Consider the following 22,684-nt stretch of genomic DNA (forward strand, 5'->3'; position numbering starts at 1 on the left):
ACAGCAAAAAAGGTGATATGGAGTCTGGTGATGAAGGATGCTTCATGTCCTTTCTTCTCATCTGTGTTTGCAGAAATGTAAATTTGCTTTGTCTCCTGCCATCTCCTCTCCCTGCTGTCTCGAAGACCCTGTTTACTACTGTGATACAGCATGGCTAGAAGGCAGCAGGAGAGTGATATAGAAGAGATATGTAAGTCCCAGGATGAGGAGAAGCCTTATTCCCTGTAGAGGGAAGAAAGGTTTCTATAGATTAATTAAAAGCACCTGAAGCCAATTAGAGCACCTGAAGCCAGTCACCTGTTAAAAACCCCCTGCTTCAATCAGCCAGGGAAAGGAGTTGGAGCAGAGAGCAGTCGGAAGGAGTTGGAGCAGAGTGCAGTTTGGATGAGTTGAAGTAGAGGAGAGTTTGGAGAGGTGCCGTGGCTGGCTAGAAGACCAAGACCCTTGGTAAAGCAAAACCAGGCTTGTGCAGAGAGAGGGCAGGAAGCCCACAAGCTGAAGAGCAGGAGAGGGAAGTAGCCCAGGGGAAGGAAGCATTAGTTCAAGTGGTTTGCTACTATCCCTAGGGCCCCTGGGCTGGAACCTGGAGTAGAGGGTGGGCCCGGGTCCCTCCCTTTCCATTACCCTTCTTTGGGTTACTAGTGGGACAGTAGATACCCTAGTTCAGGGGCAGGAAACTGCACCCTGAACCCCGCCCCCCAGAAGAGGAAGTGCGGGACCCATCATAATTGTGCCAGCAATTTGCCACACGTGGTGTTAGAGGTGGGATTTCCACACTGGGGACTTAAACCAGGGTTAGCCAAAACCATCCCATCCCCAAGATGGACGACTTGGTCAAGGCTCTAATACAAGCCACTGCGGCCCAGCAGGAGGCTACCCGAATCCAAGCAACCGCCCAACAGGAGGCGACTCCAGTGCTAATCGGCTGTTGATGAATCAGGCTGCCCAGGACTGAGCTCTGCCACAGGAGCTGGCAAACCAGATGAAGGCCCTTATGGAGCAGAACCACAATTGCGACAGAACCCGGACTATACGGGCCAGCCACTGCCTACAGAAAATGACATGGGAGGATGATGTGGAGATTCCACCACCTCCCTAGGTAACGCATTCCAGTGCTTCACCATCCTCCTAGTGAAAAAGTTTTTCCTAATATCAATCCTAAAATTCCTAATATCCAACCTCTTCATTGTGCTAATAGTGTTGTGAAATCCAACAGAGCTGCAGGACCTAAACAAATTTTTGTTTCCAGAAGTTAGCTAATCTTTTCAATACAGCAGCGAATCAGACTGCCCACTGTGCAGCTGGCCTGCACATGTGCATAGCAGTGTTTGACCTCAGCGCCCCGCCCCCCCTCCCGCCCCGCTCCACCCTCTCCCCCCCCGCGCGACCCGGGACACCTGCCCCGCAGTAGTGGAGGCCACTCAGCCCAGGGCCATGGGCAGCATGGCCTGTTCCTTCCTGGAAATTCAGCAGAAAGTTTACATTCATAGTTTGCTGAATCTTTTCCATATTAATGGCTGATATTGGGTATGTGCACTGCAAATCCTGCTCTGGGACTCTGTGACCTGTGGGGTGCCTGATGCCTGTAATCCCCATTCCCCGCCGTGTCCATTCTTTCCACAGCCCCCATACAACATGTCTGCATTCAGCCTGTGGCCCAGTAAGGACCACTCGCTTGGTGCACACCAAGTACAACAACTTTGACATCTACCTGAAATCCCGATGGATGTACGGATTCATTTGTTTCCTGCTGTACTTCAGCTGCAGCCTGTTTACCTCCATCCTCTGCGTGGCACTCTCTCTATCTTGTTTTGCCTTCAGTACCTGGGCATCCAGATCTTTCTGCATTTCCAGTCCAAACTCTCCATTCTCCTCCTCTTGTTGGGGCGAAGGTGGGTGGACTTCAGCCTCATGAATGAACTGCTCATCTGTGGAATTCACTTGACCGTGCTGCTAGTGGGGGGGCTGGGCTGGTGTTTCATGGTGTTTGTGGATATGTAAATAAAGTGAGCACCTGTGGGCTCAGGAGGCAACTCTTACTCTACCCCCCCTCCCCCCAAATGAACAACCGGATTAAAATCAGCCTCAGAAACTACAGCTTTTTCATTTCTATAACAAGAATCCTAAGAAATACTTCACAGATTGTATGCAGTGATCACTGTCACTCAACCACTATTAAAAGGCAACCACCTCTGGTGGAGTTAAGCAATCATTCTTCCTCAAGCAACATCACAGAGTAGATTTCTCTGGAAGAATATCCTCTGGGAAAATGTAGGTAAACAGAATTTATTTATTCAGTTACCCTACCAGAATGTGGTCAGGACACAGTCTTTTCACATGCACAGTAAATGACGTGATCTTGATCCCAGTAGAAGAGCCTGAGAGTGATAAAATTTGTTCAGCCCTCCAGAGTGGAGAAATACTGGAGAATCTGCAACCAAACACAGCCTAAAGAAGCAAGACAACAATTCCAAAGTGTTTATTTTATCCTCAATTTTATGATGAGCATATAGTACACAATGCCAGGCAGGTCTGATTCAACTAAGATAGCACAGTTTCAGTCATACATTGGGGAACACATGTATAACTTGTGGTCCAAACACTGAATATGAGTTTTAAAAAATGCCCTGTTTGAGTGGGCTTTTGGTTTGATTCTTTGTTGGCTAAGGGAGGTGGTTCTTGGTTTTGGATGAGAAATTCTACTTCACCCATACAGTATGGTGACTGGAGAGATGATATTCAATATGAATGGATTGAACTTTGCAGTTTAGCATCTATGTTGTTAGGTGTCATCAATCAAATTGAAGTGATCAGAAATTCCATATGAATAACACAGTGTTGACATCTCACATTTTGGCTGCAATAAGTCAAATTGCTGTGATCCAGGAGTTGAATCTAGGTTTTTGTGGTGCTTCTGCTCCAGGACCCATCAGACTCTGGAATGTTATGGTGTAAGGGGGAAGGGCGGCCACACTTGTTTTCTGCTGGTCCCATAGAATTGGGGAGTGAGGGCTAAATTTGGGAATGAGGGTTTGATCTAGTAGGAGCTGTGTGTTGGATCTGGGTTTTTGTGGCATTCATGTATCAGAATGCAACAGGGTCCAGAATTTTTAGGTGCAGTAGGAGTGTAGACTTGTGTTATAAGTTAGAGTCTGGAAGCCTAGGCCCAAAACCTGCCTGAATCAAGACGGACAGGGGAGCTGCATATGGGATTGCGCAAGGCTTAGGCTCCGGGGATTCCTGGGGGGGCGTCTGGATGTGGTGGGGGGGGGGTCAGTAGGAGCAGCTAGACTTGTTCTCTGTGTGGACGGCGTAGTGTGGGGATTGGGTACAAGCAGCAGCAGCAGGAGCCCGGTAGATCCAAAGGAGCTGGCGTTGTAGCCCGTGCTGGCCCTGGGCACGGCATGTGCCTTGTTTGTGCGGCACCTCGCGGGGAGCGAAGCGCCCGGCAGGGCTCAGCAGGGGTGGGGTCGTGCTCTGCTCTCCAGCCGGGAGGGAGGATGTCCGGGCCCAGGCGGGGGGAAGGGGGTGGGCTCGGGGGCTCCCCAGGCGCTTCCCCTCCCCCCCCCCCGCTGCATTCGGTGACGTTGCGGTTTCCTCCCTCTGCTCTGGCGGCGCTCGGGTGTCCCGGCGGCGCCTCCACATCCCCGCTCCGCGCCCGGCTCCAGGCGCCTCCGTCCGCCCCGCCGCGGGGATGGCCCGGCCGACTCAATGAGTTGGGGGCGTCCGGAGCGGCTGCCGGGCGCTGCCGCCGCGCCGGGGCCGAGCTGAGGAGACTCGGGGGCGAGGTAAGGGGCGAAGGGGGGGGGTCGCTTCTCCCCAGTCCGGGAACTCGCCCCTGGGCTTGGAAGTGGAAACTTTCGGGGAGCCAAGCGGCCGGCTCCGCTGCGGGCGGGGGCTCCGCTCGTCTCCCGGGCCCTGCCCTCTGTGCCCCTCGCAGCGTCGGCATGATGCGCGGTGCAGCTGCGGGGGCAGCGGGACCGTCCCGACTGCGCCCCAGGCTAATGCGGGGGGGGGGGGGCGGGCGCGGACTGGAGGGGCGCCGTCGGGGGCGGGGGGCTGGGGCTGAAGAAGACCGGCTCCCTTGTCCCGGGAGAAGTGCGGGGACTCTCGAGCCGCGCTAACCCCGCCGCTGCTGCTGCTCCGGAGCGTCGGGCCGTGAGTCCGGGGAGGGGCTTGTTGTGGGGATCGGGAGAAGAGTTCCCCGAAGTGCTTGAGCCCTGCTCCTTTGGGACGTGTTATGGGCTGTATTGCCGAGACACGTGTGGGGGTGAGCCTGACCGAATCCTTCTGGTTCTCATCGAGCCTGGAGCTGAATCCGCCCCTTCCTCCCCATGCAGGCAGCAATTGCGTTTCCCGAATGGCTCTGTAGCTAGAGGTCCTGTGGCATGTTTTCTTTCTGACAAGTCCCAGTCAGTGATCTCGCTGTACCAGGAAATGTAAGGGGGGATTGACACATCCAGAGAGAGGGATGGGTTGGTTTGGTTTTTTTACCAGAGTGCCCACTGACTCTGATGGGGCTCATCACCTTTGGGAATCAAGCCAGTAGAAATTTGAGTAGAAATGTCATTTTTCCTTACCTGTCTAAATCAGTTTGCAACAAACCACTGGGAAAGTGATCCTGAGGGTTGGAGTCCTCTCAGTGGTCTACTCCAGTGGTTTTCAACCTTTTTTCATTTGCGTCCCCTTAAAATTTTTCAACTGGAGGTGCGGGGTCCTTTGGAAATCTTAGACATACTCTGTGGACCCCCCCAGAGTTAAAAACCACTGGTCTAGTCAATGGCTGCTCATTACCACTGGAGACATTCAGAACCGTACAGAATTGGGCTGTATTAGAGAAATGTTGAGTGGTTAGGTGGGGACAAAATGACTAAAAGTAGTACAAAAACTTTAAACTTTGGAGCTTTGTGCTCTTCTGTAGCACCAAGAGCCCCAAAGCTCTTTACAGACACTAATAAGCCTCATAAAATGCCTGTGTGAAAGGTGAGCATCCTTGTTTTGAAGCTAGGGAAACTAAGGCACAGAGCAAAACCATGATTTGCCTGAGGTTGACCGGCTTGCCATTTTTGCTTGTTATCAAAAACGTTTAAGTGCCATAGGAAATATATAAGTATTAATTACTTGTGGGCAAACCACATTGGTTGGGTGCACAAAGCACAGTTCAGATGCTATATGAATAAAAATAGACAATTAGAGTTTTAGATATTAATCCTGAAGTCCTGGTGCTTTATAGCATTTTATCCAGATCTCTAAACCTATTGAAGTCTTCTGTGCATTCCATTTCACTTGCTCAAGAGAATGATAATGGGATGGAAAGCCTTTAATCAGAATGTAAGATATAAATCCAGTTTAGACCATTCCCACTGTGGAATGGTGGTTGGGTGACTTGAGTATGATGGTTTCAGTTCTTAGTGGACAAATGTTTTTATTTATTACTTAGGTCTGGTCTACACTTAAAAGTTTTGCCGGCATTACTTTGCCAGCTAGGAATGGGGGAAATGTATTGTTCAGGAAATTGGTATAAGCTATATTGGCGAAATCACTCTTTTGCTGGTATAAACTGCATCTCCACTAGCCAGATTAGGTATGCCTACTTAGCTATACATGCCAATCTGTTCTAGTGTAGACAAGGCCTAATTAGTAGTCTCAGCAGAGAGAACAATTATTGAATGAGATTATAAAGAGAATTATCTCCTCCCCCTGCAGAAGTGATCCCTCTAGGTCAAGATTGAGACACATTTCCAGGATTGTATATAGAAACTTGCACAGTTCGTGTCCATGATATATCCATGCACTGAGTAGAAAGATTTTCGTCCCCACTGCTGTCAGTCTGGCACCTTTAACTAGCAATAAAACTATTTTTAAAGGTTATGAAAAGAAAAAACACTGTTCCCAAACCACTTTAGTTGGTTTAACCTAGATAATACAAAAAAGGTTAACTGAGAAAAACTGATCTATGTTGGAGACCTTTTCTTATTCCTTTTAAGTAATATTCCAGCAACAAGTTTGTCCCAACCTTTTTTAAAAAATTACCCAGTCTACATTATAAGCAGAGCTATATCAAGAACCAGTGTTGTGTTACAAACTTAGTACCATCTGTATTCCGGAACTTAACTGCATTTTGTAACCAGGCTGAGTCTTTGGTCTAGTCTACACTGTGGGGGGGGATTGACCTAAGATATGCAACTTCAGCTACGAGAATAGCATAGCTGAAGTCGACATAACTTAGGTTGATTTAGCTTGCGTCCTCACAGTGTGGGGTCAACTGCCGCCGCTCCCACATCGACTCCACTTCTGCCTCTCACCGCAGTGGAGGACAGGAGTCGATGGCAGAGCAATCGGGGATCGATGTATTGCGTCTACACTAGATGCGATAAATCGATCCCCAGTAGATAGATCACTACCTGCCGATCCGGCGGGTAGTGTAGACGTACCCTAAGTTATTTCTTTTTAAATACTCCTTAAAAGCAACCCAAATTAATATGGGGCATTTAAGTTTTGTTTCAGATGTTTTCCTGAGCACTAGTCGATAGCTGAGCTAGGAATATAATCCAGGGGTGAAATCGTAACTCCACTGAAATCTCATAAACTCATAGACTTTAAGGCCAGGAGGGATCATCGTTAGAGCCCTGAAAATCATCTGTGGATCATGTTTGTGGATCGCAGATATAAATTTTGTATCAGCGCAGGGCTCTAACCACCGTGATTCCCTAGCAGGAGAGTGAATTTGTGTGGGGGGGTGGAGGGTGAGAAAACCTGGATTTGTTCTGGAAATCACTTTAGATAAGCTATTACCAGCAGGACAGTGGGGTGGGAATAGGTATTGTTTCATATTCTCTGTGTATATATAAAGCCTGCTGCAGTTTCCACGATATGCATCTGAGGAAGTGAGCTGTAGCTCACGAAAGCTTATGCTCTAATAAATTGGTTAGTCTCTAAGGTGCCACAAGTCCTCCTTTTCTTTTTGCGAATCTGGTCTCTGTGTCCAGGTGCTGATGTTGGTGTCCATCTGTGCTGGTGCTGCGCTGCCTTCAGAGCTGGGCTTCTGGCCAGAATGTGCTGCTCTCTGCTCTGCCTTCAGCGCTGGGTGGAAGTATATGTACTTGTGTGTGTGTGTGCCCGGGGGGGGGGGGGGGAGAGGGAGCGAGCATAAATGACTACAGACACAAAGAAGGGGGGCCCAATCAAATAAGTTTGAGAACCACTGCTTTAGACTGTAGGATCTTTGGTGCTAGGACTATATTTTTTGTTATGTGTTTGTACGGTGCCTACCATGATGGGGTCCTAATCCATAACTGGCTTCTAGTTAATAAATAATGTGTGAATGTGTTTCCAGGATTATAGCCTTGAACGTTGTCACGGCTTGAGAACACAATTAAAACATATTTCAGGTCCATCCTAACTGAAAGACTAAACAAGTTCTAGAGTTTTCTTCTTCTATTAATCTTAATTTCTCTGAAAAGATTTTACAAATAAAAATAACTATATTTTATATCCTGAACTACATACCTGTTCCTTAATAAGTGACTTCAGTTGAGGCCGAAGTAAAAAGTACTAAGGCTGTGTGCTTCAGGACATCTTTCTCTGTCTGTGTAGTTTTACATTTCTTTTTCGTGACACTGATTGATGTTTCATTCAACGAATGCAAATATTTAAACAAACGAGTCTGCACTAGTTGGGAATGAGTGCCTTTAGGAGTATCCCACAATGACTTTCTTATTCACTCAATGGAACTTGGGATAAAAGGGCCTAAACGGAGTTAAGGATAATAATGTTAGCACAAGTAGGAGATTACTGAAGGAGCATTTCAATGCTAAGTAAATATTAAATTAGAAAAAAAAAAATCAATGGAGATTCTATTTGGTGTGCCAACAATTTAAATCTTGTTTTGAAATTGACAAAACTTTGCAGTTAATTGTTTTAATATAGTGCACTGTGCTTTTATTGCTTTATATAAATGGTTGTAAAAGTGACAAATTATAAAATGTGAAAAATAACTGCAAGAAGTCTACATACAGAGAGAATGGGCAGATTAAAAATGCCTAAAATAAATGGATTAAAGTACTTTGAGGTAGCTATTTTACCAGTAGCATGTTTCAAAATTTTTGCAACCCTTAGTTCTTATCAGTGTTCCGTCCAATTTTTCCCACACATGTGCGGAATGACTTTTGTTATGTGCTCCAATATGGAGGTGTTGTGTGACACATCACCTCCATATTGGTGCATATAACAAAATTCATGTGATGGGCGTGGGGTTGAGGGATTTGGAGTGTGGGAGGGGGCTCAGGACTGAGGCAGAGGGTTGGTGTGCAGGGGTGTGAGGGCTCCGGTTGGGGGTGCAGGCTCTGGGGTGGGGCCAGGGACGAGAGGTTTGGGGTGCAGGCTGCCCCGGGGCTACAGCAGGGAGAGAGGACTCCTCCCAGTTCTTTCTTCCTGCAGCAGCACCTGGGCTCGGGGGGGGAGAGGCACCTCTCCCCGGCCGCAGCAAGTCCAGGGTTGGGGCAGTATAAGATCCCAGCCAGGCGAGTTCCCTGAGCGCCTGTGCGGCGCTTAATAGCCTGCTGTGTGGCTGTGCAGCTTACAGGGAACTTAGGTTCTTACAGGTTGATATTTCTTGCAGGGCTGTATACTATAAATACATAGAGACCTCAGTGCATAACTTAAAGCCATGTATAAAGTTAATTTGAATTAGCCAGTGAAATGTTCAGTATTATATAGGTCTAGTATTATTTCCTTAGTATTGAAAAATATTGTCTTGTAAGATGCCATTGCAAACATATTAGCTGTAGTTGAGGTTAATGGAGATGAATTAAAAGCAAAGTTCAAAATGCTTCTTCATATCTGAAAACTCTAGGATGACATGACGATAAATTGCTAATTTTGGAATGTTAGTGCCCAGGAAACATGGCGTGCCTGCATTTGACTTCCCGGCTTTAATACTATGGGTTTGCATATTGTGTGTACTGTGTTTCAATACAGATTATTTTCTTAAGATGTCATTTATTTTCTTAAAGAACAATAAATAAATAAATAACATTTGTAGCGAGCTTGTTGCATTCATTTACCTCACAAAGTAAAAATTTACAATCACAATTTGTTTGAGAGAGTTTTTTTTCTTTTGCCCTGCATATTCACAAACCTAGGTACAATACCAGCAATGTATACCCAAACTGAACCTTTCCCACAAAATATCTAACCCTCAGTGTTTCTTTTAACTGTTTTAAATTTTGTTAACATACAATCTCTCTCTCTCTCTAACTGCTGTTTAACATTTTTTCTACCCAGTGGACTCTACAATAAAATAAGTGAAGTAATGGCCCATAGTAGGCCATGTTAGATACATTGTGAATTAGGAAGTGGTGCTGTTGAACTCTTCCCAATATTTTATCCTCCTATTTGGCACTGGACTGGAGTTTGGTCAGTGGTTTTCCATGGTTGAAATGGGGGAGGGGAGAGAATGACAGAGAGGAATTCAGCTGACTCTACTGGAACATCTGAATTTCCTGCCCTATTGTCCCATCTTAAAGTTCTGTAAGGAACAGAAAATACTAGTGCTGTTTGAACTGTATACCTATGGGAAGTCTGGATAGTTAGGTTATAATTTGTATAGAAGCAGATGGTAGTTTTCCTGGGCCCTCTGTGTCCTGCTTAATTTGCCATGGGGGTACATGAACACGTGTGGGAACTACACACTTATATCCAGGAATTAGTGCCCCCCCACCCCCTGAGTTCTCTTTACCTGTATTACAGTATTTAGTTCTTAAACTCTGTTGATCTTGGACCAAATGCATTGGTTGCTCTTCCATGTTTAAATCTGTTTTGCTGAAATATTTAAACCATTTTAATATTTTAAATATTTTAAACCATATTAAATAATTAAATTACTTTTTTAATGGGACAGTAGTGAGGGGGCTTGTTATGCAGGCGAAATGAATCTCCAGTCAATATATGGAGGATTTAACCAGTGTTATTTCCATTATCATCAATGAGACTAAATTGCAAGATGTATGTATAGAATGATTTGCTTAATTTTTTGAAGACTGTGGGCCAAGTGCCAAAAAAGAAATTTCCTACAGGAAATCTCCTTTATCTGTGACCTAGCCTACCACCACTTGAGAGAGGTAACTATATTATTGGCAGTATCAGCACTTGCGCAAAAGGATATGAATACATGTCTGTTTAGGGGAACAAGATACACACTGCAGTTCAGCCCACCATAAGAAAGCTGCTGTTATTGGTATTAGATAATTTCCCACTCAGATTTGCACAACTCTTTTATCTGATTGGCTGTGAGTATGTGTTCTCAAGATTTGTATTTTGACATTGTTGCTTTAATGGGCTGATATTATCATGCAGTTTAAGTTATTACATGGGAAGTGTCGTCACTGTGTAATTCAAGACAGGATTGGGGACGGACTAATGCAATAGTCTCAAATTGCAGTGGGGGAGGTCTAGGTTGGATATTAGGAAACACTATTTCACTAGGAGGATGGTGAAGCACTAGAATGCGTTACCTAGGGAGGTGGTGGAATCTCCCTCCTTAGAGGTTTTTAAGGCCCGGTTTGACAAAGCTTTAGCTGAGATGATTTAGTTGGTGTTAGTCCTGCTTTGAGCAGGGGTTGGACTAGATGACCTCCTGAGGTTTCTTCCAACCCAAATATTCTGTGATTCTACGATATATTAACTTGAATAGTAGAAGCTATCACTATGAATAATGTATCAAGAAATTATGCTTTTATTACAATTAAAGAACAGAATGACAAAAACAATATCCCTGAAACTCCAGAGCCCCTTTTTAGAAGACAAGTTCTCTTGCAGAACTTGACATTTTTCATTATGATGGAAGAGAGCTTCATTTAAAACTTTGGTACTGTTTCAATTGTATCACTCTTCTTAGTGCATAGTATCCATCATGTACATCTGCTCCTATAAGAGAGGAGACTCGATGGAGTTGAGGGTGCTAGCAAGGTCTTAAGTAGCTTCTGCTTTTGGACTTGTAGAGCTTTATTCTGCAGTTGTCATGCCAGCCAAACTTCCACTAAAGTTTAGTAAAGTTTTTTTTAGCACAATGTCTGTATAATCAGTCCCCAAAGTAAGTTCCAGGGCACTCCAAATAATTTCTATTTTGTAAAGACACCATGAGGGATCTAGAAGGTCACATTATTTAAAGGGTTTTACCATAAATGAGGTGACATTGTATAGGCAGGGAAACTTGTAGGTCTCCATCCCTCTCCATCTTGTGGAGCTCAGTGCTGGAATTTTCTTTGCATGCACTTCTAACTAGGGTAAAGCCTACCTCTTGTTTTACCTTAAATGCTGTATCAAACTAACTTTATTTGGAGGACTCACAATTGGCATACAGCAATATTCAGCTCCATAACAGAGATCAATTTTATGATACATTTTGGCTACAGTTGAACATCCGTCCACTGATTGTGATTCACAGGAAACTGCCCTTTCAAACTATTGAGAAATTGGTATATTAACCTTTTTCTTACTGTGAAAAAGTTCCTCCTCTACCTTGATGGGTCTTGCGCTTATTGGCGGATTTGCTCACCTTGGAGCTTCACGGCAGCCCTCAGCTTGGCTGTTTTTCTGAACCCACAGTCCAGGTTGACTCCTCCTGTGTCTGACCAGGAGTTGGGAGGATTTGGGGGGAACCCGGGCCCGCCCTCTACTCCAGGTTCCAGCCCAGGGCCCTGTGGAATGCAGCTGTCTAGAGCACCTCCTGGAACAGCTGTGCAACAGCTACAACTCCCTGGGCTACTTCCCCATGGCCTCCTCCCAACGCCTTCTTTATCCTCACCATAGGACCTTCCTCCTGGTGTCTGATGATTGTTGTACACCTCAGTCCGCATTCTCACTCTCAGCTCCTAGTGCCTCTTGCTCCCAGCTCCTCATACGCACACCACAAACTGAAGTGAGCTCCTTTTTAAAACCCAGGGGCCCTGATTAGCCTGCCTTAATTGATTCTAGCAGCTTCTTGACTGGCTGCAGGTGTTCTAATCAGCCTGTCTTAATTATCTCCAGAAGGTTCCTGATTTTCTGGAACCTTCCCTGTTACCTTACCCAGGGAAAAGGGACCTACTTAGCCTGCTCTCCTACTGCTACCCTCTGGCTTGGGCTTTTCTTGCTTTTTGCCCCTGCTTTTGGCTTCCTCCCCACCCCCGACCGGGCCAGATGCTCTCTCCTTTTCTTTTCTTTTGTTGTTTTTTTTTTCTTTCTCAGCTGTTGCTAAAATGCTGGCCGGCTGCCGGCCGGCTGTTAGCGCCGGCGGGAAAGGCCAGGGCAAGAAGAAGGGGAAGGGCCCCGCTAAAACCACCAGGCCCTCCGTGGCAGGGCCACCCCCACTGCTGCGGCCCCGACACCGACCACGGCATCCTCCCCCGCTGCCCCCTCCACCAGCTCTGCGGATGTCCCTCCCTCAGCCCCCAGGACATATGCCCGGGCAGCAGTGGTGTGGCCCTCAGCCATTGTGGCGGCCTCCAAAATGTATGGGAAGGTTCTCTTCTTCTTAGCACCACCCAGGAAGCGGTAGAGAGGGGCCTGGCGGTGGGGGGGGTGTTTGTTCCCCTAGAGCTGCTAGAGAACCTGGGCGTCCGCCTGGTCCTGACCTCTGTCCCTCCTTTTCTCCCCAGTGCTGCCCTGTTACCCGCCCTTTCCACACTGGGGAAACCTGTTTCTGTCATCAGCCCTCTCCCGTTAGGCTGCAAGGACCCCACCCTCCGTCACATCTTTTCCTTCTGCTGGCAAGTGCAGCTTCTACTGCCGTCGGCGGCGCGTGACGGAAAGGCGCTCGAGGGGTCCTTCCTAGTGCCCCACCAGGGGACCCGTTACGGGTGTATTTTTCCATGGGGGAAGCCCGGTGCTAGCTCTGCTGGGCGTCGGGGCATGTCCGGAGGGACTGCCCCTTAGCCCAGCAAAGAGGGGCACCTCAGATCCCTGAGACCTGGCAGGACATCGGCCCCATCATTGGCGACGCCCCTGGCCGCCCGATAGCCGAACCCGCCCCCCCCTCCTATTCGGACCACCACTTCTCCCGCTCAGGCCCATGGGGCACCTCCCCTACAACGCCCAGATGAGCGGGAGAGCCCCGCCCTCGCAGCTGACAATCTGGCGGGGCCGATGGAGGAGGGTGTGGCAGAGATACCACCAGGCATGGGAGAGAGCCTGCCCCAGGGAGAATCCTCCCTCCCTTATGCCGCCCCACCGTCCCCCCTGCAAGCCCCTGAGCCATCACCTTTACCCCCTGATACGACCCCTGCTAACCAGCCCCCAGATGATGCCATGGAGGGCTGGGCCCTAGTCCAGGGGAAGCGAGGCAAGCGGAAGGCTCGAGCTCCGCCTCATCTACCCGAGGCGGAGGCCCCCCAGAAGACCAGGAAGGGGGGCACCGATGCCAAACCTTCCGCTTTGCCCACAAGTGTGTCCCATCCACCGGTGTCAGCCAGGAAAGACGTGGTAGCACCGGAGGGCAGTGTCTCTCCTCCACAGGAAACCCCCCTCCGAGACCCTCGAGGAAGCCCTTTCTGTCCTGACACTGCCCGAAGCCCCTGTGAACCCTGAGGCAACCGTCGTGATGGGTGCCAGCGGGGAGAGCCCCGGGGCGACAGAAACTGTCCTCTTCTCCATGTTCGAGGAGATCGAGGCCCTAGGTCTGACCCCGGTCGGCCAGGGGGAGGACGACCTTTTGCCAGAAAACCTCGATTTGGGCAACCTCACTCCACCCCTCTTTTCCCCATGCTCCCTCCCCCTAACTGCCGCTTCTGCTCCCACCTCCGAGGAGCCCTTGGACTCTTCCATCGACCCGGCCACTGATGGCACCCCGCTGACAACCACCGAGCCTGCTCAGGTGACAGCCGGCGCCACGCGACCGGGACACGAGCCACCAGGAGCACACCCTGTTGGTGCGGAGCAATCGATTTCCTTCCCGGGCGGGGGCCCAACAGAAGATAATCCACCACCTGATGCTGTAGCCGCTAAATCCACCATGGAGCCCGCGCCCGGTATCACTGAGAGCTCCCTCCCCACCCCCTTAACCCTTGAGCCTGATCAGGAGGCGCCACCATACAGCTGCTCGCTTCCCGAAACCCAGAACCTCGCCTCTGACCCTGCCCCTGCCCCTACCCCTGTCCAGTCTACCTCCTGCGATGTTATCGCCGCCCCCGGGGCTGTCTCCTTCCCTTTTCCAATCGATGACCCCCCAGGGAGCGGCCTTTGCGTTCTCCTGCCCCGACCCATTAAGGGTACTATTTTCCCTCCACAGCCCCCTATCACCCCAGGGTTTGAGGCGGGCCTAGAAGCTGCAGCCCATCAGGCACCCCATCGGGGGTCCGCACCCTGCTTGCCCGTTTTAGTAGGCCCCGGGGCTGCACCAACGGCTCTGCCGGGGAACAACCAGGAAACCGTAACCCCACCCCCCCATGAGCTGCGAGGAGAGCTGCGGAAGTTTTTAGAGGATGTCCGTGGCTCCCGTAACAAGGTACAGCTTGCTCTCCAGCAATGGGGGGATTTTTTTCAAATCTTCCGGGCCACAAGGGCCCTCATGGGGGAAGGTAAAGGGACGGGGAAGCAGGATGCTGTGGCCTACTGGCAGGTCCACGTCTTCCGTGACCAATTACTCCCCTATGGGATGGGTCAGGGACTGTCGCGCGGCCCGCTGGGGGATGCGAGCATCCCTGCCAATGAGGATCCCCCCCAGCCCTCCCCATGACACCTCTCACCATCACAGCGTTGAATACCCGGGGTTGTAGGATGGCTCTCTGCAGGTCCCAGGTGCTCTCCTTCCTTCGGGAGGGAGGGTACTCTGTGATTTTCCTGCAGGAGACCCATACGGATCCAACCGCCAAAGATAGTTGGCGGCTGGAGTGGGGGGACAGGGTCTACTTTAGCCATTCAACGATTCGGCAGACTGGAGTGGCGACCCTGTTCTCCCCTGCCCTACGGCCCGAGGTGCTAGGGGTCGCCGAGGCCGTGCAGGGCTGCCTGCTGCATCTCCGGGTCCGTATAGAGGGGCTCGTGGTTAACCTCGTTAACATCTATGCCCCGACATTGGGCCCGGACCGGCTGCAATTCTATCAGCAGGCGTCCACCTTCCTCGGCACCTTAGATTCTCACGAGTGCCTAGTCCTGGGAGGGGATTTTAATACCACCCTCGAGGAGCGAGACCACTCGGGGATCGAGCAGTGCCCGGCCGCCGTGGACACCCTCCGGGAGATAGTTGAACATCACTCCCTAGTGGACATCTGGCGTGACCACCACCCGGATGACACTTCCACATTCACCTTTGTCCGGGTGGAAGCCCATTGGTTGAGCCACTCCTGGTTGGACCGCATTTATCCATCACGCTTCCATCTCTCCTGAGTCCACTCCTCCAGCGTTCGGCTGGCCCCATTTTCTGACCATCACCTAGCCACCATGACAGCCTCCCTCTGTGCGGAGAGGCCGGGGCCGGCCTATTGGCATTTTAACAACAGCCTGTTGGAGGATGAGGGCTTCATGACGTCCTTCCAGGAATTCTGGCTGGCCTGGTGAGGGCAGCGGCGCGCCTTTCCCTCGGCGTAGTGATGGTGGGACCTGGGGAAGGTGCGCGCCTGGCTTTTCTGCCGCGACTACACCTGGGGCACAAGCCGACGGAGAAATGCGGCGATAAAGCAGTTGGAATGGGAGGTCTTAGAGATGGAGAGATGTCTGGCCGTCAGTCCCGAAGACCCGCTCCTCTGCGGAGCATGCCAGGAGAAGCGGTAGGAGCTCCAGGACCTCAAGGACTATCGGGCCCGGGGCGCCTTTGTTCGATCCCGCATCCACCTCCTTCGGGAGATGGATCACGGTTCCCGCTTCTTCTATGTCCTGGAGAAAACGAGGGGGGCCAAGAAACACGTCACCTGCCTCCTGGCAGAAGACGGCACCCCCCTCACGGAACTGGTGGAGATGTGCGGGAGGGCCCAAGCCTTCTATGCAAGTCTTTTCTCCCCGGATCCGACCGACCCTAGCGCTTGCAGAGTGCTTTGGGAGGAGCTTCCTATAGTCAGCGCAAGCGACCGAGACTGGCTAGAGTTGCCTCTCACTCTGGCCGAGTTCTCGGAAGCCCTCCGTCGTATGCCCACCAATAAGTCTCCAGGCATGGAGCTCTACCACGTGTTTTGGGACGTCCTCGGTGCAGATCTAGTCACCGTCTGGACCGAGTCTCTGCAGAGCGGGGTCCTCCCTCTCTGGGAGGAAGAAGAAGAAGGGGGACCTCCGCGATTTACGAAATTGGCGTCCCATCTCGCTCTTCAGCACGGACTACAAAATCGTAGCGAAAGCAATCTTGCTGCGGCTAGGGTCTGTGCTGGTGGACGTGATCCACCCAGGCCAGACCTACATCGTCCCGGACCGCAGTATCTTTGATAACCTATTTCTGGTTTGGGACCTTTTGGAACTCGGGCGTAGAGACGGTCTGTCATTCGCCCTCCTGTCCCTAGATCAGGAGAAGGCGTTCGATAGGGTGGACCACGGGTACCTCCTGAGCACTCTGCAAGCGTTTTGCTTCGGACCCCAGTTTGTGGGTTTTCTCCGGGTGCTGTACGCTTCCGCAGAGTGTCTGGTTAAGCTCAACTGGACCCTGACTGAACCAGTCAACTTCGGGCGAGGAGTACAGCAGGGGTGCCCCCTCTCAGGCCAGCTGTATGCTCTGGCGAACGAGCCCTTCCCCTGTCTCCTCTGCAGGAGGTTGACAGGGTTGGTGCTGCGGGAGCCGGAGCTGTGGCTGGTCCTGTCGGCGTACGCTGATGATGTGCTCCTCGTGATCCAGGACCCCGGCGACTTGGTGCGGGTGGAGGCTTGCCAGGCCATCTATTTGGCAGCCTCCTCCTCCCGTGTCAACTGGGTCAAGAGCTCTGGCTTGGCGGGAGGAGACTGGCGGCAGGCGAGCTCCCTCCCACCCGGGCTTCAGACCATCCGGTGGAGCACGGGTCTGCTCTACCTCGGCGTTTACCTTTCTGCCACGCATCTCTCTCCGCTGGAGAACTGGGAAAATTTAGAGGGCGGGGTGATAGAGCAGCTCCGGAAATGGACAGGACTACTCCGATGTCTCTCCCTCCGAGGGAGAGCGCTGGGGCTTAATCGACTAGTCCTGTCCATGCTCTGGTACCGGCTCAACACCCTGGTCCCGGCCCCAGGTTTCCTGACCAACCTCCGGACATCGATTCTGGGGTTCTTTTGGTCAGGAACACACTGGGCCCCTGTAGGGGTTCTTCATCTACCCCTGAAGGAAGGAGGACAAGGCCTGAAGTGTCTACACACTCAGGTCCGTGTCTTCCGCCTCCAGGCCCTACAGAGGCTCCTCTATGGTGCAGGCAGTTCGGCATGGAGCACACTGGTGCACGCCATCCTGCGCCGCATCCGATACGATCTCCGATACGACCGTCAGCTCTTTTATCTCCGTCCGGGAGGTCTTCCGCGAGACCTCTCTGGGCTGCCGATCTTCTACCAGGACCTCCTCCGGACTTGGAAACTGTTTTTAACAGTGGCGGCCACCGAGGGGGTAGATCTTCTCGCGGAGCCCCTGCTACACAACCCCCAGCTCTGTGTGCAGGTGGCGGAGTCCCGCTTGGTGCACCAGAGCTTGATCCTGGCAGAAGTCACGAGAGTCGGAGACCTTCTGGACTACGACCGGGGAGACTGGCTGGATCCCCTGACGCTCGCGCGGCGCATGGGGCTCTCCAGACCTCGTACCCCCCAGCTCGTACTTCAGGAGGTGAAGGCCACTTTGCCGCCCACTGCTCGAGCTTACCTCAACCGGGTCCTGCTCAAGGGCACGCCCCGCCCACCCTCTACCCCATGCCCACCGGACTTTTTAATTGGACCCCTGCCCCGCAGATCCAATCGACCCCCTCACCCCTTCACTGCGAGCCGGCTGCATGAACTGCAGCTGGTACGCTTCCAGACCGTGCCAAGGCAACATCTATACACGCTCGCGCTCCACACCTTTCACGCCCTCACCCTAGTGTCCCGCCCCGACACAAAGTGGTGAGACCTTTGGAGGGTGAGCAGCCCCAGTGGGCCAGCCTATATTCCACCTTGGTTCCGAGGCCCGTCGGGGACATCAGTTGGCGGCTCCTTCACGGAGCTGTGAGCACGGGCACGTATTTGGCACGTTTCACCCCCATCCCAGATACTTGTCCCTTTTGTGGGACAACCCTGGGTTGACAGGGTTGGTGCTGTTTTTGTGAGGGAAACCCTGGCGCACGTATATCTGGAGTGCGCCAGGCTGCAGCCCCTGTTCCAGCTCCTCACAAATCTCCTATTACATTTTTGGTTGCATTTTTCCTCTCACCTTTTTATTTATGCACTCCCCATCCGTGGCCTCACAAAGTGACGGGATCTCCTAGTTAACCTCCTCCTGGCCCTGGCTAAAACGTCCATCTATAAAACCAGAGGGAACAGGTTGGCCGATGGAGTTTCCTGTGACTGTGGGGCCATTTTCTGATCCTCGGTCCGTTCATATATCCGGACGGAGTTCCTCTGGGCGGCGTCCACCGACTCCCTTGATGCTTTTGAGGAGCGGTGGGCGCTGTCCGAGGTTCTTTGCTCGGTGTCCCCGTCCAGGTCCCTTTGTCTGACCCTTTGATTGGGGGAGAGAGTAAGAGGCCCCAGCCCCAGCCATTGCTGCTGCGGACACCACCACCTTAGAGAGGTCATTTCACACATGGGTACGCGTGCCCCCCCTCCCCCCGGATTGTCCACCCCACAGCCTGCCCCTCTTGTTGGGTGCTTTCAGAGGAGGGAATTGTTGGTGACACTCAGGCGTGGCGCCAGGTAACTCGAGGGGGTGGAAGACCATAAGAGTAGATGAAGCCCCCTTGCTCTGGGCCACCAGGTGACTCGGAAGGGTGGAAGACCACGAGAGTCGAGGAAGCCCCCCGCTCTGGGCCCAGGCAAGCTTGAACACTTCCCTCCCCTGAAGCTAATGAGAAAACAATTGTGATTGATTGCTGTGTTACACATTGCATATGCTGCTGTTTTTACATTGTAAGTGTGTTATGCAAATAAAAACATCTTTTGCTTCAAAAAAAAAATTACTCTCCAGTAGCCATCTGGCCTGACCCTGTCACATTACTCAGTTAAACTTGTAGCACATTTGCCCTCTTTTTACACTTGACTGTATCAGTGAGTGGTTTCCTCCTAATTAGACAAAGAAAATTCTTTCCCAAAGATGTTGAGTGTCTTCCTAAAGCTTCAGAGTAACAGCCGTGTTAGTCTGTATTCGCAAAAAGAAAAGGAGTACTTGTGGCACCTTAGAGACTAACCAATTTATTTGAGCATAAGCTTTCGTGAGCTACAGCTCACTTCATCGGATGCATATCGTGGAAACTGCAGCAGACTTTATATACACACAGAGAATATGAAACAATACCTCCTCCCACCCCACTGTCCTGCATATTGTTTCATATTCTCTGTGTGTATATAAAGTCTGCTGCAGTTTCCACGATATGCATCCGATGAAGTGAGCTGTAGCTCACGAAAGCTCATGCTCAAATAAATTGGTTAGTCTCTAAGGTGCCACAAGTACTCCTTTTCTTTTCCCTAAAGCTTAGCTTCCAAGTTGTGTGTGGCTACTGTGTGGTTTCATGTTTTGAGAGAAGATTAAGGGAAATCTCTTAATTTAAATAATAGTCTATGATAGGATCTTAGTGATCTGACTGCCCTGTATCCTAACCTTTCTGTCTAACAAACTGGCAGCATATCTGTGTATTGATTCTCTTACCACTGATATCTGATTGTATGAGCTGCCAATTATCTGAACAAATTTGGAATTGCCCCAGCTTTTCAAATCAGGTTTTTTATTCTTTTGCAAAATAATTTGATTTATTTCTGTAATGTTCAGTATCTTAGGGAAAAAACACATAAGAGAACAATACACAAACAATATAAATCAGTTAACTGTCCTGTTAACGGTTATTCAGCATTACAGAAGTTAATTTTCAAAATAAATGAATTCTACTACAGTAATTGAATTTCACTATATACATTAATGCAATTGTAGTGAATCTAAAACATATGTGGATTTATTAGTATAATTGTTACTATTTGGGGCCAAATTTTATCCTTTGCCCTTACATAGCACCTTGCATCTGAAGATAGATATAAAAATTAATGAATTTACTATTTAAACAACCATGTAAGGTGGGGGAAAATTTTGCCCATTAGACAGATGGAGAACATTCTAAAATGTGTTAACTCTTTCAGGTAGGATGGACCCAAAGTGCATTTTAATTGTGTTCCTAAGCACAGAAGCCCCAATTTAGCAAAGCTCTTAGGCAAGTGGTTGAGTCCATCCCTATTCAGCAAATAGGGTTGCCAGCTTTGTAATATTTAAAAACTGGACACTCCAGCAGGAGTGCCGGAACCTCCCCTTCCCTGCCTCTTCTGCCAGGCCTCACCCCATGCTGCCTCTTCCCCCAAGGCCCCACTCCTGCTTACCCCTTCCCCACGAGGCCCAACCTACCATTCGCTCCTCTTTCCCCCTCCCTCCATCTCTCACTGCTTTTCCCCTCTCCCTCACTCCCTGTGTGGGTCTGGAGGGACTCACCTACAGAGCCAGGGCTGGGAGCTACAGCCATCCAATGGAGGTAGGAGGTGGCCAGGGCTGACTAGGGGCTGGTGCGGGTGATGTCTCGGTGCCTCCCCTGCTTGCAGTAACTGGACTTTGGGTGTCCGGTCAATAGATCCAGTCGAACACTGGCCACCTGGCCACCCTATCAGCAAAGTATGAATTGACCATGTACTTAAGTCGCATTGATTTAACTGAGACTTAACCATGGATTTTAGTGCTTTGCTGAACAAGGATGGATTTGGTTCATCATGGGCTTAAATGCTTTGCTGAATCATAGACAGAGTGGTTAAATAATTTGTCTGATGATGAAAGAAGCTCTGTGGCAGACACAGGAATAAAATTCAGATCTCCTGACTTCCTGTCCTGTTCTTTGTTCACAATAGCATCTTACATTATCATAGATTCTTCTCAGATGAGTGCCTCTATTGTATCTGGATGAGGAGAATTTGTACTTCATGATATGGGAACATAACTCAGATTAGGTGGGGTTATATGGAAAACTGCAGCTACACACCTCCTTCCAAAGTGAAAGGAGAAGAGGAGTGGGGCCCAATTTTGGCCTAACTTTGTGCTCCTACTGGGGAATCTCAACCCCGAACTGGAGATAAGAAATTGACCGTGTGCATGTCTTATATGCTGAGCCACATCCAGTGTGCTAATCTTATCAAATAGGTAGAACATCTCCTGGAGAGCCTCTGTTGGAGCCTTAAATGAAAGCTGTCCCCCGCCCATCAGAACCTACAAGAGAGGGCAATGGTTGTACTGCTATCTGACTTCCCTGGGGGTGAGACACAGTCTGTAATGATGGCGCCAGTGTGTATAGGGCTGCATAACCTGTAATTATTCACCATTATTTATTATCATCATTATTTATAGTTTTATTTATGATTTTATGATTGCAGCTTTTCATATTCCATGATCCTTAAAGCTGTGTGATTGTTTCCATTATTACTGTCATTATCAATGGTGCTGCTTCTTTATAAAGATGAAGGTTTCCAGGGATTCACAAATGAACCTTGCTAAGATCCAAAGTTTTTGTCTTGCCTTTTGACTGTTTAATCACTTACTCCCACATCTTCCTTGTCTTCACAAAACCCAAATAAGTGGGTTTTGGGCAAGGATCCTCTGTGGTGGTTGGTGAAGAATAGTTCAGCCCCCTACCCGGGTTGTAGAGTTCAAGGAAAGTAATTATGTCCCTCCATGTTGTATGTAGAATAGTTCGAACAGTGGGTCCACAGAGGCAGTGATCCTGTGGGCTTGCCAGGGTCCTACTCCATTGACCCTCTCCATACTGCTGTGGATGGTGCCTCCATAGAGAACAGAATCTAGAGGAAGGAATATGAACACCTTGTGATCTTCCTCCTCCCTTACATAGCTGTTGCTGATTTGGGGCCCCTAGATACTAATGAAAAAGGGGACACGATTTGGGCCTTTTTGAACTTTAGAGATGGTATGTTGTCTTCAGCTTATGAAGATCCTTATGATCATTTAACATTTTACGCCTAGATACATGAAATATAAACAGGAATGATTTTAAAGTACTGTTTTTACCAGTATCTGCTGACTTTCTTCAAGATCTTGATTTTTGAATATAATGAAAGAAGATGAGGTTTATTCCTACAACAGCCTATCTTCAGGTCAATCAGTCTTGTATGATGGTTACTGTAAATGTATGAAGGGGGGGAAAAGGTGAATTTGGCATTTATATTTCAGTTCCATATTGAGAAATTTATGAAGGGGGGAAATGATGCATCACTTGTATTGACTGATGTTAATGGAATGGTGGGGTACTAGGAAGATGTGATCTACCTTGCAAAGATCCTAGGAAATGCTCGGTGTATTTTCTGTGTTGTTTGTTCGGAGAGACTCTCATTAGGAAGGCACTTAAGCAGGCATCCTTATATGTAAGCAAATGCTTAAGTCCCATTGTTGTTGTAATGTACTTTCCTGAACTGGAACCAGAGAGAGGAATGAAGAATTTGCCTATTGAATGTCTGTGTCTTGCTTCTTCTGTGAGCAGCAGGGTGATTTCTTGCAATGTATGACCATGAAGAAAACATTTCATTCTTCCTCCTATTCTAGAATCAG

At 49.5% G+C, this 22,684-nt stretch overlaps 1 protein-coding gene and 1 pseudogene across 2 annotated transcripts in view; both read left to right on the forward strand.

The window, feature by feature from the left end:
* Positions 1 to 22,684, forward strand: part of DSE (dermatan sulfate epimerase) — a 65,527-nt gene that overhangs the window by 2,958 nt on the left and 39,885 nt on the right. The window contains exon 1 of one of the 2 annotated variants that reach the window (XM_073337109.1): positions 3,534 to 3,788. The exons of the other annotated variant lie outside the window; for it this stretch is intronic. The gene's annotated coding sequence lies outside the window, so the exon portion shown is untranslated. Of the gene's footprint in view, positions 1 to 3,533; positions 3,789 to 22,684 lie in introns of those variants that run through there. 2 annotated transcript variants of the gene reach the window in all.
* Positions 1,580 to 2,001, forward strand: LOC140908954 (transmembrane protein 250-like; annotated as a pseudogene).

Source organism: Lepidochelys kempii, chromosome 3 (assembly GCF_965140265.1).
Source record: "Lepidochelys kempii isolate rLepKem1 chromosome 3, rLepKem1.hap2, whole genome shotgun sequence".
NCBI classification, from domain to species: Eukaryota; Metazoa; Chordata; order Testudines; family Cheloniidae; genus Lepidochelys; species Lepidochelys kempii.